The sequence below is a fragment of the Sapajus apella genome, unplaced genomic scaffold (assembly GCF_009761245.1).
Source record: "Sapajus apella isolate SASKATOON/1434 unplaced genomic scaffold, GSC_monkey_1.0 scaffold14, whole genome shotgun sequence".
Lineage (NCBI taxonomy): Eukaryota > Metazoa > Chordata > Mammalia > Primates > Cebidae > Sapajus > Sapajus apella.
Genome location: NW_022436954.1, coordinates 12,809,992 through 12,837,034, shown reverse-complemented (window position 1 = coordinate 12,837,034; position 27,043 = coordinate 12,809,992). Strand labels below are relative to the sequence as shown.

The window sequence follows — 27,043 nt, the reverse complement described above, 5'->3', positions numbered from 1 at the left end:
TTAATGTCCCACTATTGTTGTGTGGGAGTCTAAGTCTCTTTGTAGGTCTCTAAAAACTTGCTTTATAAATCTGGGTGCTTTTGTATTGGGTGCATCTATATTTAGGATCGTTAGCTCTTCTTGTTGTCCCAATCCCATTACCATCATGTAATGCCCTTCTTTGTCTTTTTAAATCTTGTTGGTTTAAAGTCTGTTTTATCAGAGACTAGGATTGCAACCTCTGCCTTTATTTGCTTTCCATTTGCTTGGGTAAATATTCCTCCATCCCTTTATTTTGAGTCTTTGGACATGAGATGGGTCTCCTGAATACAGCACGCTGATGGGTCTTGACCCTTTAGGATCTTGCTTCTTTGGGCATTGTGTAAGGCTGAATAGTGGCCTTCCAATGACATCCATACTTGAATCCTTAGATCCAGTCAATCTGTTACTTTGCATGACAAAAAGTGCTTTGCAGATGTAATTAAGGTTATGGAACTCAAGATAGATTATCTTGGGTTATCTAGATGGGCTCAATCTAATCTCTAGAGTCTTCAGAAGCAGAGAAATTTATCTGGTTAGAGTCAGAGGGAAGTGGTAGGGAAGGAAGCAGGAGAGATGAGGCAGAAGGAGAGGTCCGATAGGCTACAGCAAGCTTTCTAATCCTCAACCTCTGATTGAGAGCATCCATTCAACACTGAAGGCGTCTTTCAAGCAAAGGCAGAGAGAAGAACAGGGAGATAAAACATGATGAGGGAAAACATGCTGAGAAAAAACAACCAGAGAGGGCTGAGACATGCATTCTTAGAGCACCCACCCCCTTTGCCTACCTGCCATGAGGTGGAATAAATGCAGGAGTGAGGTAGAGGCAGAGATATCCTAGGAGGACGGAGCATCTATCCTGTCTTTTCCAAGGAAATAAAAGTATCTTGGGGTTGCAGGGGTGGGGTATGTGAGAAGGTGTGAAGAAGTGGTGAGAGGGGTCAGCATTCTGCTCTAACACACATTAAAGAATTGTGTTTACATGCGGGTGTCTGGCTTGGGTGCTGCATTTCCTCCTCTTTTATGGACTATTTTTGTATTAGGACTTGGATGATTGGAAACTTTCAGCAGCACCTGTACAGGAACAATGTCTAAGGCAGCAGGAATGTCTAAGGCAGAAGGAAGGAAATGAGGATGAATAAAGCATGAAACAAAGCATGAAGTCCTTGAATATGAGGTCATCTGGCTCAACCTCCTATTGTCTCCGCAAACTTCCTTGGTTCTGGGGGTGGACATACGTGTCAGACAAAGGGAATAAGACCACTGTATCTCTCCAGCCACAGTGGTTGTTGACTTTTTTAGCATTAGTTTTTTCCCTTCAGTTTTGTATTTAGTTTACAGTCCCATTGTAATTTGAAGTATTTCACTGTTTTTGTTTTGTTTTTCATTCCCTCTCTCTCCCCCAATGCACCTTCATATTCAATTATCCTGTTGAAAGTTTTGGGGGTCCTTAGGGTGGTGCATCTGCCCCCTTTGGAGCCAGTGAGATGCCGTCTCAGGATTCCCACTAAGACTGTGGGAGAAGCGTGCCCTTTTTGCCATTGGACTTATACAAATAAAGATGTAAGTCCAGAGCTGGTAACAGTCACTCTGCCACCAAGAGGAGAGGGCTTGTTGAGAGTGAAGTCCATGTAGGGGTGAACAGAGAAGGGGGACAGAGAAAAAACTGACCCTAGCAGTCTTGTTTACATGCTAGAGTTCTTCAGTCATACTCACCCATCAATGAGAATGCTCAATTGAGTAAGCTTGAGTTGAATATTCTGAATTTGCAACCAGAATATTCCTGATACACATGGTTTCTCAGAATATTCCTGATACACATGGTTTCATTTTGTAGATATAGGGAATAGGAGGACTAGAGCAGAGGAAGTGACATCTCCAGTGGCACATGCATAACAAGTAGGATTCATCATCTCAGCTATTCACTTCTATAGTACTTCAGAATCAGGAAACCAGCTACACACTGAATACATGGAGATTGCACAGATAGCCCTGTAATCTATGCAACTTATTTCTGAATTCCCTCACAATTGGCTTTAAGGGTTGTTCCTGGTTGTCATATTCTCCTATTCTACTGCTTCTAGGAATAGCTGGAATTGAGTCAAACACTCTTACAATACAATTGAATTAACATGTGTAATTGACAGGGAACATAATACACACACACACACACATTTAACAAGTGATGCTTTACATCTGGGGAGAGGGATACTTTTTTTTTTTTTTTTTTTAAAAATGAAGGCTCACTCTATAGCCCAGGCAGGTCTGAAACTCCTGGGCTCAAGTGACCCACCTGCCTTGGCCTTCCAAAATGTTGGGATTATAGGTGTGAGCCACCCTCCCTGGATGAGATACTTTTAAATCCAGATGTCACCATTTTCCTGTTTTAAAAATATGTCCCTGAATGCTCCCCATGGTCAATGTTGGTCATTCATTTATTTGGTTTGGTTCTTCCCTTTTTTGCACTCTAATTGTACCAAATCCTGGAAGTGGAGGGGATATTCTTTCTGCTGATTTTCTACCTCTGTATCCACCACGTAAATTTATTATCACAGATGCTTGCATTGGGATCTGCTGTGGCAAATCCTTTCTGATAACCTTTATTCATTCATTCAACAGTTATTGAATGCTCAGTATGTGCTAGACACAAAGGTATGAACAACAACGATGAATCTCAGACCTCACAGAGGGTCCCAGTACATTTCAGAGAGTCTAGGAGCTATGTTATCTTTCTCGTAGCTTCTTTGGATTTACACAGCCCGTAGATTGACGTTGATAATTCTTTGCTTATTGTGTACAGGGTGAACGTTGCTGGAAGGGAGGGAAACATTTCACTGGTGATAATCATCTTTCTGTTTTTAATCCTTCTCCTCCTTGGCTGGAGAGTCATTTCCTGTTCCCTTTTGTTTCTCCCTTCCTGTTGATCCTCTAAAGGCCTCCCTACCCACTGACTCCTCTAGCTCCTTTGTAGTGCCTTCTAGTACCAACAGTATTCTAGCAGACTTAATACATGCTGAACAGTGTACTAAGTGCCCTACACATACCATTCATTTAACCCTTACTACAGCACTGTACAGTTGTGTCTCAGAAGTGGATTTTTCTAAAGTAAATTAACCTCAAATATTTTGATTTTATTCAATTTCACTCTATTAGACTTTGAATTCTGAATGTTCAGGATTAGATTTGGTTAATATTTAGCCTTGACTGCCTCTTATTTGCCTGTGCTTTAGTAATATGAAATAGACAGAGACAACATTAAACCTAAGGTGTATTCATACCACTGCTGCCCTGGCCTGGCCACTTTGGGCATCAAAGTTATGAGCATGGTTGGGGTCTACATGCTTCAATGATCTAACTTTAAGGATACTTACTGAGGACAGTGTGACATCAGCTTCTGAGCAGGAAGCTTCATAGCGCCAGCAATAAAAGAGAGAATTAAATATGGGTGGTGTTGAGAAAGGCAAGATTTTTGTTCAGAACTGTGCCTAGTACAACACCATGGAATAGGAAGGCAAGCAAAAGACTGGGCCTAATCTCCATGGCCTCCTCGCTTGGAAGACGGATCAGGCTGTTGAATTCTCTTAACACAGACACCAATAAGAACAATAAGAACAAAGGCATTACCTGGAGAGAGGATACACTAATAAAGTATTTGGAGAATCCCAAGAAGTACATCCCTGGAACAAAAATGATCTTTGCCGGTATTAAGAAGAGGGCAGAAAAGGCAGATTTGATAGCTTATCTAAAAAAAAGCTACTGAGTAATAATTAGCCACTGCCTTATTTATTACGAAGCAGAAATGTCTCATTTTTTTTATGTGTACCATAATTTAATAGATTTTATGCACCAGAATTCAGATCATGAATGACTGACAAAATATTTTCATTGGGTAGTCTTGATTAAAAACTAAGACTGGATTGTGGTTAAATTAATATGTTTGGTTTTTTGGAATTTTGTTTGTTTGTTTTGTTGTTTTTTGAGATGGAGTTTCACTCTTGTTGCCCAGCCTGGAGTGCAATGTCGCAATCTCAGCTCACTGCAACCTTCACCTCCTGGGTTTAAGTGATTCTTCTGCCTCAGTCTCCTGAGTAGCTGGGATTACAGGTGCCTGCCACCACACCCAGCTAATCATTGAGTTTTTAGTAGAGACAGGGTTTCACTATGTTGTTCAAGCTGGTCTCAATCAGACCCAACTACAAGACAAGCACTTTTGAAGATCCAGGCTGGCACAGAAGTACAAACTGCGATCAGGGCTGAAAGTCTTGGTGGACTTGGTTTTGGATGCAGTGGCAGTCAGTGGTGACAAAGAAGTCAAAAGTGTTCCCTGAGAGATGGGAAAGCAGAGGCAGGCTCTCACCTATGAGGGCCCAGGGCTAAGGTGGGATTCATGTCTCTTTCCCTTTCTGCATGGAAGGAGGCTGGAAAGGAACATGTGCCAAGTCCTGAAGGAGCAGTGGCTCCCATCCAGCTCTAGGCTGGGAGAGAAGGATGAGACAAAGCCTTGTGACCAGGAGTTGAGTCAAACTTCCCCTGTGACTCATCCTGAAATTGCCATGGCCCAGTGGCTCTGCAGGACTGTCCCTCTCACTGCCCTTACCAGAACTGGATCTAGATTGGGGAGCCCGAAAGCTTTCAACAGGATAATTGAATATGAAGGTGGCTTGTGGGGGAGAGAGGGAATGAAAAACAAAACAAAAACAGTAAAATATTTCAAATTGCAAATGGGACTGTAAGCTAAATACAAAACTGAAGGAAAAAAGCTAATGCTAAAAAAAGTCAACAAACCAGCTAGGGGCGGTGGCTCACACCTGTAATCCCAGCACTTTAGGAGGCCGAGGTGAGTGGATCATCTGAGGTCAGGAGTTCGAAATCAGCCTGGCCAACATGATGAAACCCCATCTCTACTAAATACAGAAATTAGCCAGGAGTGGTGATGGGTGCCTGTAATCCCAGCTACTTAGGAGGCTGAGGCAGGAGAATCACTTGAACCCAGGAGATGGAGGTTGTAGTGAGTTGAGAACTTGCCATTGCACTTCAGCCCTGGGTGACCAAAAAAAAAAAAAAAAAAAAATTCAATAAACCAACAATCAGAATGTGGTTTCATTTCGGGTAAAATTAATTTTACAGAATGATCAGCTAATACTTTAAAGTAAATGTATTGATTATTTCAAATAAATCAATCAAAACTTCCACTGAAAAATAAAAAATTATGAAAAAAGAGGCCAAAAGCAGAATGAGGAGATATGAAAAGGACCAATTAGAAAATTTAAACATTAAAAAAATATAGTCATTGAAAAAAAAATATGGAGCTTTGAGTTAGAATGGCTGTTTGGCTGCCTGTGCCTAAGTTCACTGTCTTTCAAATGCACAGTAAAACTACAATGAAGGGATGAAGAAACCAACAAGAATGGGAGACTAGGTGAGGTGACAATAGCAACAGTATTTTGGACTCTGGAAAGGAGATGGAAGACTGGTAACTGATTAGTAGGACTGAGAAAGCCAGACCTTAAGTTATTATAGTCTCAGAAAGTTGAGAAAAATCCAGTTAATGCAGAGTTCTCTAAGTTTCAGGAACTAGCACTTCTAGAAACCTCTAGACTTGGATTAAAAGTCTCCGAGTAGCTGGGACTAAGGCGAGTGCCACCAGGCCTGGCTAATTGTTTTTGTATTTTTTTTTTGTAGAGTTGGGGTTTTTCCATGTTGCCCAGACTGGTCTTGAGCTCCTGAACTTAAGCAATCTGCCTGCCTCAGTCTCCCAAAGTGCTAGGAGATTACATTTGATTACAATGTATGAGCCAATGCACCTGACCAAGATACTGTATTTATGAAGCAAACAGAATGTTAAGAAGTTCAGATAATCTTTAAAAAAATAATATTTGGAAATTGAAAACATGATGGCAGAAATGGAAAAATTAATGAAAGTGCTGGAAGTTGAAGTTGAGGAATTTGCCTAAAAATTAGAACAAAAATATACAGAGAGGAAAATAAGAGAGAGACATAAGAAAATTGTAGGATCAGCCCAGGAAATTTAACATGTGAACAATATGAAGTTCTAGAGGAAAATAACAGAAAAAGTACATAGTAAAAAATTAATAAAGTAATTCAAGAAAATTTCCCAGATTAAAACACATGGGTTTTGGATATTGAAAGGGGTCAACAAATGCCCAGTAAAATGGATAATAATAGACCTACACTAAGGCATATCCTTGTGGAATTTCAGAACCTGGGGCTAAAGGGACGATGCTGACAGATTTTAGAGGACAACAACAACAACAACAACAACAACACATATTCAGAGGACTGGGAATCAAAATGGCTTCTGTATTCCAACAAGGACACAGAAGACAATGGAGCAATTCTTTTTACGTCACAAATGGGAAGAATTTCCAATCTAGAATTCTACATTTAGACAGCCTATCAATAAAGTATAAAATTTCTAAAACTCAAAAAACAATCAAAATCTCAAAATATATAACTCTCACATACTCTTTTGTAGGAAGCTATGGAAGGATGTGCTCCACAAATATGAAAGAGTAAACCAAGAAAAGGAAATAAATGGGATACAGGAAACATGAGATCTAATCCAGAGGAGCGACAAAGGCAACTTCTAAAATGATGGTGATGGGGAATCTAAGCGTAGATCTGAGGGGAATCACTATGTACCAAGAATAAAAAGCAGTTCAGATTAGGGTAGGTTTGAAAATTTGTGTCCAAGCAGAATGCAGTTTTTATCTGTATTGCTCCAGAGCGAACTGAAAAGCATTGTGAAAACTGAAGGAACCATTACTTTTACTGACAGTATCCACAATGATGAGTCTTTATGGCTGAGAAAGAATAATAAGACAATAAAACATATGCCCTAATGTGAATTATTATACTAAAGTTTGGTGTGTCTTTTTTAAAATCAATGGCAAGGAGAAAGCCTTCATCAGAAGAGAGCCATCTGATCTCCATGGGCTCCAATGCAGAAGAAAATATTAACTGATCCTAATCAAAGAAATATTCCTATATATACAGATATTCCCATACATACGTGCAATAACTCTAGAAGGATATACAGTATAATAATCTGGTATTTACACTTTGGTTCCTTTTGAATTTTGTACTATATGCACGTATTACTTCTTCAAAAATTGAATATAATGAGAGTTTTTCTAAAACTTTAATTCAAATGCCCATAATTGTAAATACACATATCTAGAAACAATAATTTTACTTGTAGGGATATATTGTATAGATAAAACCTCAACTTTTGAAAATGATGTATGTAAGGTCATTTAATACAGAATTAATAACAAAACAGTGGAAACAACTTTTACAAGGAACTTGGGAAGTAATAATGTTCATCTATTCAATGAGGCTGTATGAAGGCTTTTAGTAGATGAAGAGACTCATTATATATTGATGCGAAACAATCATTACAATATTTTGTCAAATGAATGAAAGCAAGATGAAAAATATGCAGAGTATGCCACATTTGTGTACAAAAACAAGAAAAAATCTCGTGTGTGTGTCTCTGTGTGTGTGAATATTGGCATCGATTTCCACATATATGCACAGAATAAAAGAATCAGAAAGGTAGGCTATCAGAAAGAGTAAAAGTAATTGATAACGTTGTTTGCCTTTGAGAAGAGAAACTGGGTGGCAAGAAGTCGAAGTTGAACTTTTCATTATTTACTCTATTTAACCTTTGGATTTGAACCATATGAGTGTACTACCTACTAAAAATTAGGCTGGGCTTGGTGGCTTAGCACTTTGGGAGGCCGAGGCATGTGGATCACTTGAGGTCAGGAGTTCAAGACCAGCCTGGCCAACATGGTGAAACCCTAACTCTACTAAAAATACAAAAAAATTAGCCACGCACGGTGGTATGTGTTTGCCTGTAATTCCAGCTACTCAGGAGGTTGAGGCAGGAGAAGCACTTGAACCTGGGAGGCGGAGGTTGCAGTGAGCTGAGATCGCATCACTGTGCTCAGGCTGGGTGACAGAGGAAGACTCCATCTCACAAAATAAATAAATTTAAAAAAGTATTAAAATATGTAATGGATGAGATGAACTCTACATCAGACACAGGAAAATAAATAGAGAATTGGAATGTAAAAATATAAGAACTCATTCAGAATGCACTACAGACTGTAGAAAAATGAAAACTGTGCAAGAGAAGGTACATGCAGGGGAATGACAGGCTGACAGCTCACTTCTTATCATAATAATATATATTTGAAGATAAGGAATATTCACTTTGAAATAGTGAAGGAAAAAGCTGTCAACCTAGAATTTTGCCATCAGTGAAACTATTATTCAAGAAAGAGGGTTAAATAAAATCATCTGTAGACATATACATACTAAAAGATTTTACTACACATTAGAAGACTATAAGACTATTAAAATTTGTTTCAGAAACAAAAATGTGCAGAAGATGTGGAATACAAGAAGCAAACTTCTCTCTCATCTCCAAAATGGCTGAGTTGTTCTAGTGAGCAGAGATGGATGAAAGGTGTTGGAAATCTTAATTAATGGTTAGAGCCTAAGAATTATAACTTAAAACACAATAACAACGTGGTGAAGAAGCTGTTCAAGGTAGGGGGGCACTTGAAGCACACGAAGGATCTTACTGCGGTTGGAAGACATTAAATATCTGTAAACATTGACAGAAAACTTTTTAGTTAAGTATGTAGTTTAACAAATTCAGGGTGGCTATTAAAATAATAGAAATAAAAGCTATGGCTTCCAAATCAGAATGGAATACACATTATCAAACAAAAGAAGGTAGAAAAGAGGAAAAGCATGGGACGGTAAATAGAAGACACAAAATATGGTATTATGATTAAATCTAAATAAAGGACTACATTAAAAAGTGTAAATGGATCAAATTTATTTATTAAAAGACAAGCAATCAGATGAATAAATAACAAGATGCAACTCTATGCTTTCTACAAGACATAGAATGAACACAGATGCATACACACACACGGGCTGAATATAAAAAAATGGAAAATGATGGGAAGTCCTAGCCAGAGCGAAAAGGCATGAGAAAGAAATAAAAGATATTGAAATAGGAAAAGAAGAATTCAAACTATCTCAAACTGATATTCCATACTAGAAAACTTTAAAGACTCTGCTTAAAGGCTCCTCTTAGAATGGATATATAACTTCAGTAAAGTTTCAGGATACAAAAAGTCAGTGTACAAAAATCAGTAACATTTCTATACACCAATAGCATTCGAATTTGAGAGACAAGTCAAGAAAATAATGCTATTCACAGTAGATACACACACACATGCATGCACGCACACATGCAATACTTAGAAATACATTTAACCAAGGAGGTGAAAGATCTCTACAAGAGCTACGAACTCCAGGTGAAAGAAATCATAGGTGATATACACAAATGGAAAAACATTTCATGCTTTTGAGTTGGAAGAATCAATATTGTTAAAATGGCCATACTGCCCAAAGCAATCTACAGATTCGGTACTGTTTCTATCAAACCACCAGTGTCATATTCATAGAATTAGAAAAAACTATTTTAAAAATCATATGGAGCCAAAAAAGAGCCCGAGTAACTAAAGCAATACTAAGCAAAAAGAAGAAAGCTGGAGGCATCCCATTACTTGACTTCAGACTATACTACAAGGCTATGGTAACCAAAACAGCATAATACTGGTAAAAAAAACAGACACATATGTTGTATTCTTGTATATGTGTGTTTTTGCACTGCTATAAAGACCTATCTGTGACTGGGTAATTTATAAAGAAAAGAGATTTAATAGCTTATGGTTCTGCAGACTGTATAGGAATCATGGCTGGTGAGGCCTCAGGAAACTTATAATCATGGTGGAAGGTGAAAGTGAAGCAGGCATATACTACGTGGCTGGAGCAGAAGGGAGAGAGAAGGGGAAATTGCCAGACACTTTTAAACAACCAAATCTCCTGAGAACTCACTCACTATCATGAGAACAGCAAGGTGGAATCCACCCCCATGATTCAGCCACCTCCCACCAGGCCCCACCACCAACCTTGGGGATTACAATTTGACATGAGATTTGGGCAAGGACACAAATCCAAACCACATCATACCCCAATGAACAGAATAGAAAACCGAAAAATAAAGCCATACAGCTTCAGCCATCTGATCGTCAACAAAGCTGACAAAAATAAGCAAAGGAGAAAGAACCTCCTATTTAATAAATGGTGCTAGGATAGCTGGCTAGCCAGATGCAGAAGAATGAAACTGGATCCTTACCTTTCGCTATATACAAAACTATCTCAAGATGAATTCAAGATTTAATGTGAGATCTCAAGCTATAAGAATCCTGGAAGAAAACCTAGGAAACACCATTCTGGACATAGGCCTTGGGAAAGAATTTATGGCTAAGCCATGAAAAGCAATTGCAACAAAAAAAAAATTTGTAAGTGGGATCTAATTAAATTAAACAGCTGCACAGCAAAAAAAAAAAACAAACAAACAAACAAACAAACAAAAAACTATCAAATAGAATAAACAGACAACCTACAGAATAGGAGAAAAAACTTGAAAACTATGCATTCAACAAAAGTCTAATGTTCAGAGCCTATAAGGAATTTAATTGAACAAACAAAAATCAAATAACCTCATTAAAATGTGGGCATAGGCTGGGCATGGTGACTCATGCCTGTAATCCCAGCACTGTGGGAGGCCGAGAGGGGTGGATCATGAAGTCAGGAGTTCAAGGCCAGCCTGGCCAAGATGGTGAAACCCTGTCTCTACTAAAAATACAAAAATTATCCGGGCATGGTGGCAGGCACCTGTAATCCTAGCTACTTGGGAGGCTGAGGCAGAGAATTACTTGAACCTGAGAGGTAGAGTTTGCAGTGAGCCGAGTTCACGCCACTGCACTTCAGCCTGGGAGACAGAATGAGGTTCTGTCTCAAGAAAAAAAGCACAAAACATGAACAGACACCTATAAAAGAGTACATATAAGTGTCCAATAAAGACATGAAAAAATGATCAACCTCACTAACCACCAGAGAGAAGCAAATCAAAACCACAGTGAGGCCAGGTTCAGTGGCTCATGCTTATAATTTCAGCACTTTGGGAGGCTGAGGCAGGAGGATCACTTGCACCCTGGAGTTAGAGACCAGGCTAGGCATTATAGGGAGATCCCATCTTTACAAAAAATTAAAAAAAACTTAACCAGGCATAGTGGCATCTATCAGTAGTCCTAGGTACTTGGGAGGCTGAGATGGGAGGATTGCTTGAGGCCAGGAGTTGAGGATGCAGTGAGCCATGATCATACCACTGCACTCCAGCCTATGTGACAAAGTAAGACACTGTCTAAAAAAACAACAAAAAGCCCAAACCCACCCCCCCCAAGTCCCCAATAAGATACTTTCTCATACCAGTCAGAATAGCTGTTATTAGGTTGGTACAAAAGTAATTGTGCTTTTTGCTATTACTAATATAAAAAAGTCAAAAAATAACAGACGCTGATGAGGCTATGAAGAAAAGGAAACATTTATACCCTGCTAGTGGGAATGTAAATTAGTTCAGCCATGGTGGAAAGCAGTTTGGAGATTCTGGTACATTGTGCCTTCGTTCTCGTTGGTTTCAAAGAACATCTTTATTTTGCCTTCATTTCATTGTTTATCCAGTTGACATTCAGGAGCCAGTTGTTCAGTTTCCATGAAGTTATGTGGTTCTGAGTTAGTTTCTTAATCCTGAGTTCTAATTTGATTGCCCTGTGGTCTGAGAGACTGTTTGTTATGATTTCTGTTCTTTTGCATTTGCTGAGGAGTGATTTACTTCCAATTATGTGGTCAATTTTAGAGTAGGTGTGATGTGGTGCTGAGAAGAATATATATTCTGTGGATTTGGGGTAGAGAGTTCTGTAGATGTCTATTAGGTCTGCTTGGTCCAGATCTGAATTCAAGTCCTGGATGTCCTTGTTAATTTTCTGTCTCTTTGATCTGTCTAACATTGACAGTGGAGTGTTAAAGTCTCCCACTATTATTGTGTGGGAGTCTAAGTCTCTTTGTAGGTCATTAAGAATTTGCTTTATGTATCTGGATGCTTTTGTATTGGGTGCGTATATATTTAGGATTGTTAGCTCTTCTTGTTGCCTTGATCCTTTTGCCATTATGTAATGCCCTTCTTTGTCTCTTTTGATGTTTGTTGGTTTAAAGTCCATTTTATCAGAGACTAGGATTGCAAATCCTGCTTTTTTTTGCTCTCCATTTGCTTGATAAATCTTCCTCCTTCCCTTTATTTTTAGCCAATGTGTGTCCTTGCATGTGAGATGGGTTTCCTGGATACAGTACACTAATGGGTCTTGACTTTTTATCCAATTTGCCAGTTTGTTTCTTTTGATTGGGGCATTTAGTCCATTTACATTTAAGGTTAATATTGTTATGTGTGAATTTGATCCTGCCATTTTGATGTTAGCTGTTTTGCCTGTTAGTTGATGCATTTTCTTCACTGTGTTGATGCTCTTTACCATTTGGTATGTTTTTGGAGTGGCTGGTACTGGTCGTTCCTTTCCTTGTTCAGTGCTTCTTTCAGGAGCTCTTGTAAGGCAGGCATGGTGGTGACGAAATCTCTCAGCTATTGCTTGTTCATAAGGGATTTTATTTCTCCTTTGCTTGTGAAGATTAGTTTGGCTGGATATGAAATTCTAAGTTGAAAGTTCTTTTCTTTAAGGATGTTGATTATTGGTCCCCACTCTCTTCTGGCTTGTAGGGTTTCTGCCGAGAGATCCGCTGTGTGTCTGATGGGCTTCCCTTTGTGGGTAATCCAAACTTTCTCTCTGGCTGCCCTCAGCACTTTTTCCTTCATTTCAACCCTGGTGAATCAGATGATTATGTGCCTTGGGGTTGTTCTTCTTGAGGAATATCTTTGTGGTCTCTGTATTTCCTGGACTTCAATGTTGGCCTGCCTTGCTAGGTTGGGGAACTTATCCTGGATAATATCCTAAAGAGTGTTTTTGAGCTTGGATTCATTCTCCCTGTCACATTCAGGTACACCTATCAAACATAGATTAGGTCTTTTCACATAATCCCATATTTCTTGGAGGCTTTATTTCTTTTCACTCTTTTTTCTCTAATCTTGCCTTCTCATTTTATTTCATTGAGCTGATCTTCAATCTCTGATATCCTTTCTTCTGCTTAGTCGATTTGGCTATTGAAACTTGTGTATGCTTCATGAAGTTCTTGTGCTGTGTTTTTCAGCTCCATCAAGTTGTTTACATTCTTCTCTAAGCTGTTTATTCTAGTTAGCATTGCATCTAGCCTTTTTTCAAGGTTCTTAGTTTCTTTTCACTGGGTTAGAACATATTCTTTTAGCTCAGAGAAGTTTCTTATTACCCACCTTCTGAAGCCTTTTTCTGTCAATTCATCAGACTCATTCTCTATCCAGCTTTGTTCGCTTGCTGGTGAGGAGTTGTGATCCCTTGGAGGAGGAGGGGTGTTCTGTTTTTTGGTGTTTTCATCCTTTTTGTGCTGGTTTCTTTCCATCTTCATGGCTTTATCTACCTGTGGCCTTGGTAGTTGGTGACTTCCAGATGGAGTCTCTGAGTGGATGTCTTTTTTGTTGATGTTGAAGCTATTTCTTTCTGTTTTTTAGTTTCCCTCTAACAGTCAGGCCCCTCTGCTGCAGGATTGCTGGAGGTCCACTCCAGACTCTGCTTGTCTGGGGATCACCTGCGGGGTCTGCAGAACAGGAAGAGTTGCTGCCAGTTTCTTCTTCTGTTATCTTTGTCCCAGAAGGGTACCCGCCAGATGTTGGCCTGAGCTCTCCTTTATGAGGTGTCTCTTTGGATATATGGGGTCAGGGAGCTGCTTGAGGAGACAGCCTGTTCCTTACAGGAGCTCAAGTGCTGTGCCGGGAGCTCTGTTGTTCTATGCAGAGCTGCTGGGCAGGTACTTTTAAGTCTTCTGCAGCAGAACTCATAACCCTCTTTTCCCAGGTGCTCTATCCTAGGAAGGTTGGGCTTTATTTTTAAGTTCCTGATGTGCTGCTACTTTTTTTCATAGATGCTCTGCCCAGCACAGAGATAGTCTAGCCACACAGTCTGCCAGTACATGCATTGCTGAGCTGCTGTGGATTCTGCCCAGCTGCTGTGTGAACTTCCTTGAGGTGTTGTTGATAGAGGTACAGTTAGAACTGCCTTGGTATTGGCAGACTGCCTCGGTAGTTGTGGACGCCCTTCCCCCACAGATCTGGACCCTCCTGGATCCAGCTGTGCTTGCTGCAAAATTCTCCATCCACAGCATTTCAGACTGCTTGTTTTGTGGAGGTGATACCTGCCGAGCTAGATCACCTGGCTCCGTGTCTCAGCCCCCTCCCTTTCAGTTGAATGGGTGGCTCTGTCTCCCAGGCATTCCAGGTGCCAGCTGAAAGAGCTGCCCAGATTTGTGTGAGTTTATGTGCACCAACCTGCAGCACTGGCTGAAACAGCCGTGCTGGAAACTCCTGGTGCTTTTCAGCCTGGGAATCTCCTGGTCTGTGGCCTTGAAAACTCGTTTGGAAATGAGGTGATCATTCACCCTCTGAGTTGTTCTTGCTGGGACCTGCACTCCAGAGCTGTTCTTATTTGGCCATCTTGGATTGACAAAATAGTTCTTAAGACAACATTTTTGAGATAAAGAGAGAAACCACACACACAAAAAGGTAACCACAGATCAAGAAGATATAAGAATAATGAAATTACATGCTTCTAATATAATTATCATATATTTTAACATTGAAAGAATGAAGCAAACATTGGCAAAATTATAGGAAGAAAGTCAAAAAACCATAGTAGGAGATGAACACCACTTATAAATCCAGCAGACAAAAATTAGAATGGGAATAGGAGCTTTGAACAATAAAATTACCAAGTATGATATAATATGTACATGTACGTATCTAAAAACTTTACACTTAAGTGCATATATGTTATTTTCAAGTATAGATAGAACCTTTTTAAAATTTGAACATGAGGGCAAAAAGGAATTTTCAACAACTTTCAAAGAATTGCTATCATAATGATCACAATATCTTACCACACAATTAAATTAGAAATAATTTAAATGATAAAAAGTCGTTTAACAATCCTACTCTCTTTCTCTTCTTACTTATCAGGAAATTGAAGGGTGGCATTCTGAATAACTCATGAATTAAAGAAAAATAACATCAAAAACGATGAGTTCGTGTCCTTTGTAGGGACATGGATGAACCTGAAAACCATCATTCTCAGCAAACTAACACAAGAGCAGAAAATCAAACACCGCATGTTCTCACTCATAGACGGGTGTTGAACAATGAGAACCCATGGACACAGGGAGGGGAGCACTACACACTGGGGTCAGTTGGAGGGAAATGGGGAAGGGATAGTGGTGTGTAGGGAGTTGGGGAGAGATAGCATGGGGAGAAACGCAAGATATAGGTGAAGGGGAGGAAGGCAGCAAATCACACTGCCATGTGTGTACCTATGCAACAATCGTGCATGTTCTTCACATGTACCCCAAAACCTAAAATGCAATAAAAAAAATGTTGTACATAACAGCAACAACTCCAAAAAAAAGAAAAATAAATACCATACTAATAAAATATTTATAAGTGAACAATAATAAATGTATAAATATCTGAGTGATCTAACTAAAGTGGTGTCTACAGGTAAATATATTGCATTTATTATAAACAAAAATTGAAAATAAGTATGTTACATGATACTAAAAATAGCTTTAAAAGAACAATAAAGCAATCTATGAAGGTGGAAAGAGGGAAATAATAAATATAAAAGGAGAAATTAATAAAATAGAAAATTAGAGAAGCTACAAAACCAAATGTTTGTTCTTGTAAAAAAGGAAAATAATAAAATAGGCAAACTCTAGCAAGAGTCAACACAGATGATGTTAGATATCTTGAATATTTGGATTTATGAGAGGTGGAATTACCAATTGATGGAGAAGGATATTATCAACATGAAGAAAACCCCTAAACTTAAATCTCTACTTCATAGCATGCACAAAGATCAAGTCTAGTTGCATTAAGGACTAAGTATACAAAGCAAAACCTAAACAGTTTTTAGTATACATTTTAGTTAAGGCGGAAAAGCACAAGCCACATGTAAAAAGATTTGTACATCTTATTATGTAAAACTTAAAGATGTTAAATGAAAACAACAACAAACTCAATATAAACAAAGTTAAAGGACTGGGAGCATATTGATTATAAAACTAAGTATGAGTTTTTAGAAAACACAATTTCTACAAATTATTTAAAAAAAGGTTAAAAAACTACTCAATAGAAAAACGAAAGTGTGCAAGAACGGGAATCCATTTGGCCAATAAGCATTTGACAAGATGCCTAACCCACAAATGGTCAAAACTGTCAGAGGCTGGCAATTACATTGTTCTGGTTTTGTATGAGAAATGCGGTAACTCTCAGACACTGCTGGTGGGAATATAGTTGGGGCAATCCCTTTAGAGAGCAATTCAGCATTGTTTAGGGAGTGAGAGGTGTTCATTTAGGTCACCCTCAAGCAGCAGTTAGCAAACTTTAGCTTGACTCAAAATCAGCTGGAGGGCTTGTTAAAGCACATATTACTAGACTCCACTCCGAGAATTTCTGGTTCAGAAGGCCTGAGGAAGCAGGGAATTTGCATTTCCAGCATGTTCCTAGGTGATGCTGCTGCCACAGGGGACCACACGTTGAGAACCACTCCTTAGGCAGCCTTTTGCAGATGCGCACAATGAGAACGAGTAATGAGAATGTTTATTGTGAGGCATAGTAGAAAATTAATACATCTTCAGTGCCTACTAATGGGAGAATGAATAAGTATATAGTTTTAAAAAATACAACAGAATATACATGAAAATTGAAATGAATGAGCTAGAGGTGCAAGTATCAACATAAAAATATTAAAAACAATGCTCTAAGAGAAAGCAAAATGCAAAATGTAAAGGTTAATCCACTATATCCATCTTAAAATATGCAAAATAAGATATGCAAAATAAAATAATGTTCATGGATAACAAATAGTATGAACCGTTTGTGGGCATGATAAATACTAAATTTACCATATTGGTTAATTCTGAGGAGGAGGTGAGGGTGATGGGAGTGAAAACGAACAAAAGGCCTCAACTGTATCTACATTTTTCTATCTATCTATCTATCTATCTATCTATCTATCTATCTATCTATCATCTATCTACCTATCTATCATCTATCTCACTATCAATTATCTATTTTTCTATCAACATCATCTATAAATATATATATTTGTCTGTGTGTCTCTCAGTCAATCATATTTTTACAAAAAAGGATATGGAATAAATATTGCTAAAAGTTAATAATTGACAAAAGTGGATAGTAGTAAACATTATATTACATCCCTTCTTGTGCATAAAGTTGAATTGTTTCATGATAAAAATACAATGAATAGAAATGCCTGCAAAAAATACCATGCCAGTCTCTGTTTCTGAATTCTGTTAAGGCTGAAAAACATCTTATTGAGATTGAACATCTGCTGTGGAATGAGAATTATATATGATTTGGTAGACCTCATCATCATAATATATTAAAATTAGAAGTACAACGAATGATTTCAAATCTCTTCTCAGAGGGACGGTGAAGGCTCTTGGCTTTTTGCTCCAGTCTGTGTTTTCCCTTTGTCAGTGCTGTTTCTGTGGCCCCTCCTCCGATGTGTCCTGGTTTCTAGATTGGGATATTTGATTCCTCGGGCAAGAGGAAAATAATAGAAATATGATCATTCGAAGCCTCTTTTATTACCTTCACACACAGAAGAGAATTCTGCCTTTCATTGCTCAGTTTCTGAACTTTTGTGATGTGAAACTGGGACAACAGATAGAGTGGTAATACTCAAGGAGCTATCAAGCCTGGAGTGCTTTACATTATAAAGGCAGAGACACATCGTGTTCCAGAAGGTGAAAGGAGAGAAGAAAGACAGGACCCAGTGGGGCCTGGGTTGGAGAGCAGAGGTTTGGCGTCTGCCTCTGTTTCCTTGGCCCTCCAGGTCGCTGTTTCCCTCTGAATGTCCTTGGCCTGCAGACATGGTGGTCTTCCTAGTTGCTTTTGATCAGCCTCATATGTGAGTGCAGAAGAGGGTTTTTTTTTTGATTTTCAGAGTAAGAGTCATTGACAGATTGGGTTAGAGCTACAAAGAGGTTTCTCCGTTGGGTGGGAATGTAAATCTGGCACGGTTCAACATCCTTCCTGCCTAGGGCAGCCTGAAGTGTCGTGGTATAATGATCTCATGTCTGCTGTCGGGTGGACAAAGCCCTCGACTTTGTTTCCTTATTTATCTCTAACTACATCCTGTCATGTAGTTTTATTTTCCTAATTTTAGAAAGGTAGCAAGTCTATGAAGAGGCTCATGTAGTATTCAAATCCAAGTGTCAAAGCAAACTAAATATGGCCTGAGAAGGACTCAGTACTTCTATAGCTGAGTCCTTGTGGATGAGCTGCAATCTAGCGTAATAGGTTACAGTGGAATGAGAACTATATACAATTTTGTAGGCCTCATCATCATAATATATAAAATTGAAAACCTAACTTAATAGTGTGCACCTGTAACAATAGCTGAGCATTGGCTAATCCCAGCAGCCATACTTCAAACACTCAGACTACTGAATGTTCAAACTGCATTCAAATGAGGCAAACGCCGAACTGTAACCAATCTCACTGTTTCTGTACCTCGCTTCCGATTTCTGTGTGGTCACATTACCTTTTTTGTCTATAAATTTGTTCTGACCACGAGGCGCCCCGGAGTCTCCGTGAATCTGCTGTGATTCTGGGGGCTTCCCAATTCGTAAATGGTTCATTGCTCAATTAAACTCCTTTATCTTTTTTTTTGAGACAGTCTCTCAGGCTGGAGTGCAGTGTCACGATCTTGGCCCACTGCAACCTCCGCCTCCCTGGTACAAGTGATTCTCCTGGCTCAGCCTTCCGGGTGGCTGGGACTACAGGTATGTGCCACCACACCTGGCTAACTTTGTATTTTTAGTAGAAATGGAGTTTCACCACATTGGCCAGGCTGGTCTCAAACACCTGACCTTGTGATCTGCCAATCTTGGCCTCCCAAAGTGCTGGGATTACAGGCTTGAGCCACTGCCCCCAGCCAAAGTTTTTCTTTTATCATGCCTATGGTGTTTTACACTAAGCAGTACTGCTCTAGGCTTTTTGGGAATGAGGAAAATATAAGAAAAAAGATCTTTCTTGTTTAGTTGGGAAGACATGATATTTGCACCTAAAACATTAAGGCTGGACCAAGTCATACAAAATCAAAGAAAATGATCCTATGCGTTGAGGATGTGTTAAAGAACAAGTCATCCAAATTGCCCTTTGGGCTTTGCCAGCTTTGGTCTGGCTGCCTTCTGTGATCAAACACAGTGAATACTCACCAACCCTGATGTTCTTTTTGCTTTATGTTGAAATAACACCATATTTCCCTTTTGAAGAAAACAATTGCCCAGCCTGTAAACCATTATCAAATTCCCCAGAGTAACTCTTTGAAAGGAAGGCAATTTGGCACAGTTAACATTCAGGGTAAAAGTGACCCGAAGTCATAGGCTCTACAGAATTGTAAGCTCCTTAAGGGTTGAGGCTGGGTGCTTCATATTTATATTTCACAGAGCCTGGCCCAGAGCGGCTACTCAGTAATGTCTGGTGTTATCACTGCAGATTATTTTCCAGGAGTTGGGACAGGAGGAAGGTAGGTGGGTGGTGATATCTGACCCACTCTAGTGAGGAAGGCCTCAGTGCAGTCATGATAAATCTGAACCCTAGAGACTTTGTGTTACCATATTCTAGAGTAGTTTGGAGCCAGAGACCTTGGCAAAGAATCTAGCTGTCACGGAATATTCCCTGGTGGGCCCCTCATCCTCCACGGTGATGTATCAGTCCTCCTAGTCTACAGATTTGGGACTCCCACGTAACTTCTGCATGCCCTCTGGGGCAAAGTTTTTCATAATTTGTTATTTGTTTTCCTTTGTTGCCTGAGAGCTGGTCCCATGGGTCATCCCTGGGGGAGTTATAGGCATAAGTGTGGAGTATGAGGCATCTTATAGCCAGCAACAACTCCTGTTTCTTCCCTTTCCTGTTCAGAGAACGGCATATCTCTGCTCTCTCCCCTTGGTTCAGAGAAGCTGTGATCTTTGAATTTGGAGTCTCTGTTCCTCAGTGGGATTCAATAACCTGTCCTGGCCACCAGTTCCAAGGTTCTGGGCATGCTTGGCCTTGGTGCTTCACCCAGAGAAGACACTAGGAAATTAGAGAAGCAGTGAGAGGCAGGTAAGTGGCTCCTCTAGAGGCCCATATGCAAAGAGCATGCACGGGGTGGTGTATGGAAGGAATGCTATCGATCAAATAGATACCAAATCTACAGGTATGGTTCCTGACTTCGACACAGCCCAATCTTTTTTTTGGAGTTTCCCAGTTTGTGATCTCATTTTTGTTTTTGTTCAAAATCTCTTTTTGAAAATTTTTATAATTTTATCATTTATTTACTTTATTTATTTTATTTTTTTGAGTTGAAGTTTCATTCTGTCACCTTGGATGGGGTGCAGTCGCACAATATTGGCTCACTGCAATCTCCGCCTCCTGGGTTCAAGCAGTTCTCCTGCCTCAGCCTCCCGAGTAGCTGGTATTACTATGTGTGTGCCGCCATGCCTGGATAGTTTCTGTATTTTTAGTAGAGACAGGGTTTCACCATGTTGGCCAGGCTGGTCTCAGGCTCCTGACTTCAAGTGATCTGCCCGCCTCGGCCTCTCAAAGTGCTGGGATTACAGGTGTGAGCCACTGTGCCTGGCCCAAAAGCTCTGTACAGAGTCATGTGGTTTTAAGTATCAATTCAGTTTTCAAGTGAGAAAATGGAGGCACACATAATTCAACAGATTTGCTTAAGCTCATGTAGAGTAGGGGTGCCAAGGGACTTTATGGGGCTTTAGTTCTCCTTTATCTCCATCTGCCTCCTCAAGCCACCTCAAATAAACCTACAGTCTAAACAAAATCAATCTGCTTTTGTTATTCCAGGGCAGCTTCACGTCCCACCAGAGGGTCATTTCCATGCTGTCCCTTTATTGAAATTTTGTGGTCATCACATAGTCTATAAGCAAAAGAGTAAGAAGGTCTTCCCAGAGTGTACCTTTACAGTTTCAAAGAACCTGCACATCCACTATGTCAGCAATTCACAGGATGTTCTGAGAGATGGCACGAAGAGGTGTTATTCCTGCCTAGAGATTAGGAGCTGGAAGCTCAGAAATCTTGATTCTCACCTTGGTTCCTGTCTGCTATAGTGGACTCTCTGGCTTGGTTTGGGTCTGGGGTCTCTGTCATGTATATGACTGGAGAAGTCTCCCATTTATTTTCTTATGCCTCAATTTCCCATTTGTTCCCACCATAGGGAGACTATATGTCAGTACCTTTGAGGAACAGATTGTACCTTCTCAGTATTGAAGCCCCTGGAATAATGAGGGAAGTACCCAGTTAATTGATCAGATTTTATTTTAGGAATGCCAACCTCCCTAGGGAGGTGGTATGATGGGAGGATGGTGGGCTCTGGGGTCAGACTGGGCTGGGGATTTTGTCACTTACTAGCTGGTTGAAGCAGGGCCTTTGAGAGCCTCACATACTAGGTCCCTTCCTCTTCCCAGCTACCTGTCAACTGAGCAAACCTAGGGCTTGGTGGAACAGAGTTTGAAAACAGCTGATAGAGTACAGCTTTCCAGGAAATTTAAAATTAAATTCGGTATCTAAGAGAAAAAATTATATGTAGAAATCAATTCAATTTGCCTCCCACCCAATGCTATGAGAGCGGGCTGCTCCAGATGTACAAGACATCATTCCTGCAGGCATTGTCAATCTTGTAGTTCATTGGCAGTAACTGCATGGACAACACCCACATTGATTGGCTTTTCTGTAAGTATTGGCGAACTTCCTTTCCTTTCGATTTCCTTGAAAACAGGTAGCTAGAAATGGAAAGGAAACTACACTGGGTCAGCTGGACGCCAGGAGCCTGCAACCATCCTTTTATTACATCAATATGTATTTATTGCATGTAGACTACATGCCAGTGACTCTTTTTGGGATTGGCAACACAATGATGAACAAACAAACAAAGGCACTATCATCAAAAAGTTTCCTTTTGCTGGCTCGTGTGTCTCTGTGTGTGTGTGTGTGTGTGTGTGTGTGTGTGTGTGTGTGAGAGAGAGAGAGAGACAGAGAGAGAGAGAGAGAGAGATGTTACAGACAAACAAATAAATATCTACCAGTTGGCAATGAGGCTGTGACCCAAAAAATCAAACAGAGAAGAGGGTCGGAGAAAGGAGTTGCATTTTCAGATAAGTGGTCAGAAAGGGCCTCTTTGTTAAGGTGGCCTTGTGCAGGGAATTGAAGAAAATGCAGGAGGAAGCCACACAGAAATGGTGGAGGGAGTAAAAGGAGCAAAGGCCCTGAATTTCACTGAATGCTGTCTCCTTCCATCTTTAGTCCAGCCCAGCAATGTACATGTTATCCTCCCCATTTGAAGATGAAGACACTGAGGCTCAGCAAGATCAGACACCTTTCCCAAACTCACAACTACTGCCTGATGGAGGTAGGGTCAAATGCAGCTCCACTGATTTCAGAGACGGTGCTGTACCCACAGGGGGCTGTCTGCATGCTGGAAAGTGAGATATGCTGTTGCTGTCATGTTGCAGTGGGATCGGGGAAGCAGGCATGCAATGAGCTAGACCCAAGGGGAATCAGAGAGCAGGTCTCCGGGCTTCATTCCTGGGCGCCTCGTAGCCCCTCTGTCTGTCTCGTGGCACCCACCCACTGCTGCCTGCTCACCTTGGTTTGCTGGCTGTTTTTTTGAAATCACTTCCTGGATCTTAATAAGTTTATTTTCCAGTTCCTTTCACTTTTTGGGATCAGTGCCCCAGAAGCCAGGAGGAGAGAACTGATAGAGGGAGAAATCCAGCTCCTCCTACCAGGCTTGTCACGTAGCTACACAAGCAAATAACTGCGGGAACCAAGTTTTAATTTTCGTGCATGGACCTCAAACTGTTTTTCCCTATTTGTTAGGGAAAATCTTAGCCGGGGAGCACCATCTTTTGAGGACACCAAATTGGGCCAAGTTCTTGTGTGGCCTTTCTCCTTATTTAGCGATTGCCCCATATGACCCTCTCCTCTCCGGTTGACCGCTTTTTGCCTGCGTGACACTTGGTGGATAAAGTTCCCTGAACCTTGGAGAGGAAGCGGATGCTGTTAATAGCCCTGGGAGTGTGACTGTGCTCCTGCAGCGCACTGGAGCCTGTGGGGGATTCCTCCAGCCTCCGGCCGGGCTCCGAGCTGCAGGGACATTAACCTCAGAGTCAGGGCAGGGAGCCAGGGCTGCAGGCACGTCGTCATTGGGTGAAATGAAATGGCAGGGGAAAATGGCATGGTGTGGAGGGAAACCACAGGCTTTTGTGTCAGATGCTCTGGGGTTTGGCTCTTCTCTGTGCCATGTAGTTCTTTGATCTTGTGCAAGTTACTCGCTGTCTCTCTGAGCCTTTAGTTATTTCAATTGCATGAAAGCCAAGACATTAACAAGACATTAGAATCATTGTACAGTATTGTGGGGATTAAGTGAGATGCTATCAGCCCATCAGAATCTAGCCCATGGGAGGGGTTCCATATATGACCCATTCTCCTTTTTTTTTTTTTTTGGGAGAGAGCCTCATCTTCCTACCAACACATGACCTGAACGGATGTGTGTGGGGGAGGGAAGAGGAGTAGAATTTGGATGCTCTGAAACCCTTGTTCAGAAAGTGTTTCTCATTAGACTTGTCTCTGATGACTTAAATGATTCCATCAGAAATTCATTCTGTTGGGTTAGCCACTGCTTCCCATCTAGATTGCTTTCATTTTATTTCAGTTAGAAGGTGGTGGAGCTGAGATTTGAAGGCATCAGGTGGTCTAACGCCTGAATGTAGCCTTAACTACTGCACTCTCCTGCCTGTCCGTGGACCTCACCACCTCTCCTCACAATTCCTCTGGCATATTAGCTACTTCCACCTCTCTCTCCCCTGGCTTACTGAGCTGCCTCCCTGTCCCTCTACTGCACTTGGTTTTGTCAGTTAAGGATTGCCATCTTTCTGGCATCCCCCACCCTCAGTGTGATTTAATTGGGAAATTGTTTCTTGATCTTATCTGTCTGGTATTCCTCCTTCTATGCCAACTTCACTGCCCCCTACTTTGTTCTACCAGACACATTGCAATTAGCTCATCACATCTCTGTCCTACCCCTTGAATACTTCTCTATCTTTCTGAAAAGACATGATTCTTACAAGACAGGACTTGCAACTCCTTTTGGGTTAAAGGCCTGATGCCTAGTACCATGCCTAGAACTCAGGGTCTCCTTGATGAATGCTTGAATGAGGAACTGACAGGCATAGAACTGTGGGTAAACCACTTCACTGAGTTAACAAATTAATAGGTTCAAAAATTTCCAGGAGTTATATAGTTGTGGGATTCTCTCTCTGCATCTTTTTTTTTTTTTTTTTCAACTTTTATATCCAGGGATTACATGTGCAGTCTTGTTAAAAATATGGAACCTGGCTGGGCATGGTGCCTCATGCCTGTAATCCCAGCACTGTGGGAGGTCAAGATGAGTGAATCATTTGAGGTCAGGAGTTCAAGACCAGCCTGGCCAATATAATGAAACCCTGTCTCTACTGAAAATACAAAAATTAGCCAGCTGTGGTGGCAGATGCCTGTAATTCCAGTTACTTGGGAGGCTGAGGCAGGAGAATCACTTGAACCTGGAAGGCAGAGGTTGCAGTAAGCTGAGATTGGGCCACTGCACTCCAGCCTGGACAACAGAGCGAGACTCTGTCTCAAAAAAATATATGGAATGCTTCACAAATTTGCATGTCATTCTTGCACAGGGGTCATGCTAATCTTCTTTGTCTCATTCCAATTTTAGTATATGTGCTGCCGAAGCGAGCACTCTCTTAATCTTTTTAATGAATGAACGTGAATTAATATACACTAGCAAAAGAAGTAATGATACATTTAAAATTTATTTTATTCATTTAAACTCTTAGAATGTTTTTCTCCATATGTCAATCCAATCTATTTGACAACTTGGGTTCATTTCTTGAGTCTCTCAAAGAGTGCAATTGGGTGCCAGGCAGTAGAGTAAGAGCTGATGGAGATTCAAGCATTTTTCTAGAATCATTTAGTTTAGATTTTGGGTTTTGGATTTGGAATTCAAGAAATGGTTCCTTTGCAGTTTGTTAATTAGTATTAGGGTAGCAGGAGCAATAATAACTCCCTGGGTTTCTGTGCAGGTGCCATAGCCCACGTGTATCCAACAAACCCTGGGTATCAGTTCTTCCCCGTCCCCCATCTCTCTGCAGAACAAGGGACAACAGATAATTTGGGGACAGTCTGGCTGCTTGGTGGTGGCAGAGGTGGTATATGTGTCCACAAAGTAGGGTAACTACTGCTTACCACATTAAGGTGGTGGTCTTTTTCTCTCATATAACAGTCCTATGTGAGTCTAGGGCAGGGATTGGCAAATGACAGCCTGCAGTCCAAATCCAGCTTGTAGCCTGTTTGTGTGTGGCCCATGAGATAAGACAAGGTTTTACATTTTAAAGAGTTGTGAAAACAAAAACAAACAAACAAAAAACCACAAGGAAGTATATGTGGCAGAGACTGCCTGTGGCTCGTAAGCTTAAACTATTTAAATCTGATCCCTTACAGAAAATGTTAGGTAATCTCTGCTCCAGGAAGAAGTGAGTCGTTTTCCTTGGAGATCTAGGATCCGGCCAGCTCTTGGCTCTATGATGGGGAAAGAGATAGTGGGAAAGACTGTGGGTGACGGGGAGCCCGCTGGGGAGTCTCGGCCAGTGAGAGGGTCCCAGCTTGGAAGAGGGGGTGCGCAGAAAATAAGACAGAAAGCTGGGGTCTGGAGGACTGAATAGGCAATGCCTATGCAGCAAGTTTGTTTGTGTCCAGGGTTCCAATATATACCTTTAGATTATAAGGATTGACGTCAGTGCACATTATGTAAGCTACGCAATAAGGGGAACAGAAAGTTGCAAAAAGCACAGAAAGTTGCAAAAAGCAAATGTCAGCAGAGGGGGTACATAATCACGAGTCATAAAATGTAAGCAGGTGATATACTCTATCATTGTTAACAGAACATGTGGTCACAAGGATAACAATCTAGAAATGTCACAGGCTAAGCCATAAATCTTTATCTGAGTATAGGAATATCATCTGGTCCTCAAAAGGCTATAGTTAACTTGGTAAACAGAGTCATAAAACCCACTCCTCAACAGGAACTGAAAGAGCACACGCATCCATTACCCGGGGTCACTGTAGTCAGAAATAGAGGCTGATGTTTTTCCTATTCTCTCCGTTCCTACTTCCCCATAGCTCGACTGCCTCCAGCAGGAAACTGTGTCCAGGATCAAGCTCACGCACAGTGAGGCCCAACACTGAGGTGGGGGGGCTTCACACGGGAGCATTCCCCACAATTCCCTCTTTTTTTGTTTTTAAATGCAGCTCAAAAAATTTGAGCTGAAGACGCTGGAGGGAAGAGAACACAAGGTGAAAGAGAAATGGCAAAAGAACAAGAAGTAACAAAAGGCAGCCACCAATGCCAATTATAGTGGACAAAGAGGGCAAATGAAAGCCATGAGTCCACAAGGAAAGAGTATCAACAATGTCACGAGCAATGGCATCATCTTGTGGCAACTCTCGGCGAGAAAAATCAATAGCATGTATCTGGCGTTGTAATTTCAGAACATCCAGGGAAAGGTTGTTATGACTCCATATACCCTGCAAATGAGCCTTAATAAGAGGCTAATGCCATTCAGAGGCATTGTAAGAAGCATTGGTAACACAGATAAATTTAAAATCAGCATGACAATGTAAAATAAGACGAGGTTGCATATTATAAACCTTATCACCTAAAACTGTAACTATTTGTTCCAAAGCATTTAGTTTAGCTTCCACCTTGGAATCAATATCCATTTGAGTACCCATTGAAACAGAAATATTTTTTGC

General features: G+C 40.6%; 1 non-coding gene across 1 annotated transcript; it reads right to left on the bottom strand.

Annotated features, from left to right (window-relative positions):
* Positions 1-24,864: 24,864 nt before the first annotated feature.
* LOC116555250 lies at positions 24,865-24,971 on the bottom strand. The gene has a single exon (XR_004270449.1). It is a non-coding gene; the product is annotated as a U6 spliceosomal RNA (small nuclear RNA).
* Between the last annotated feature and the right edge of the window lie 2,072 nt (positions 24,972-27,043).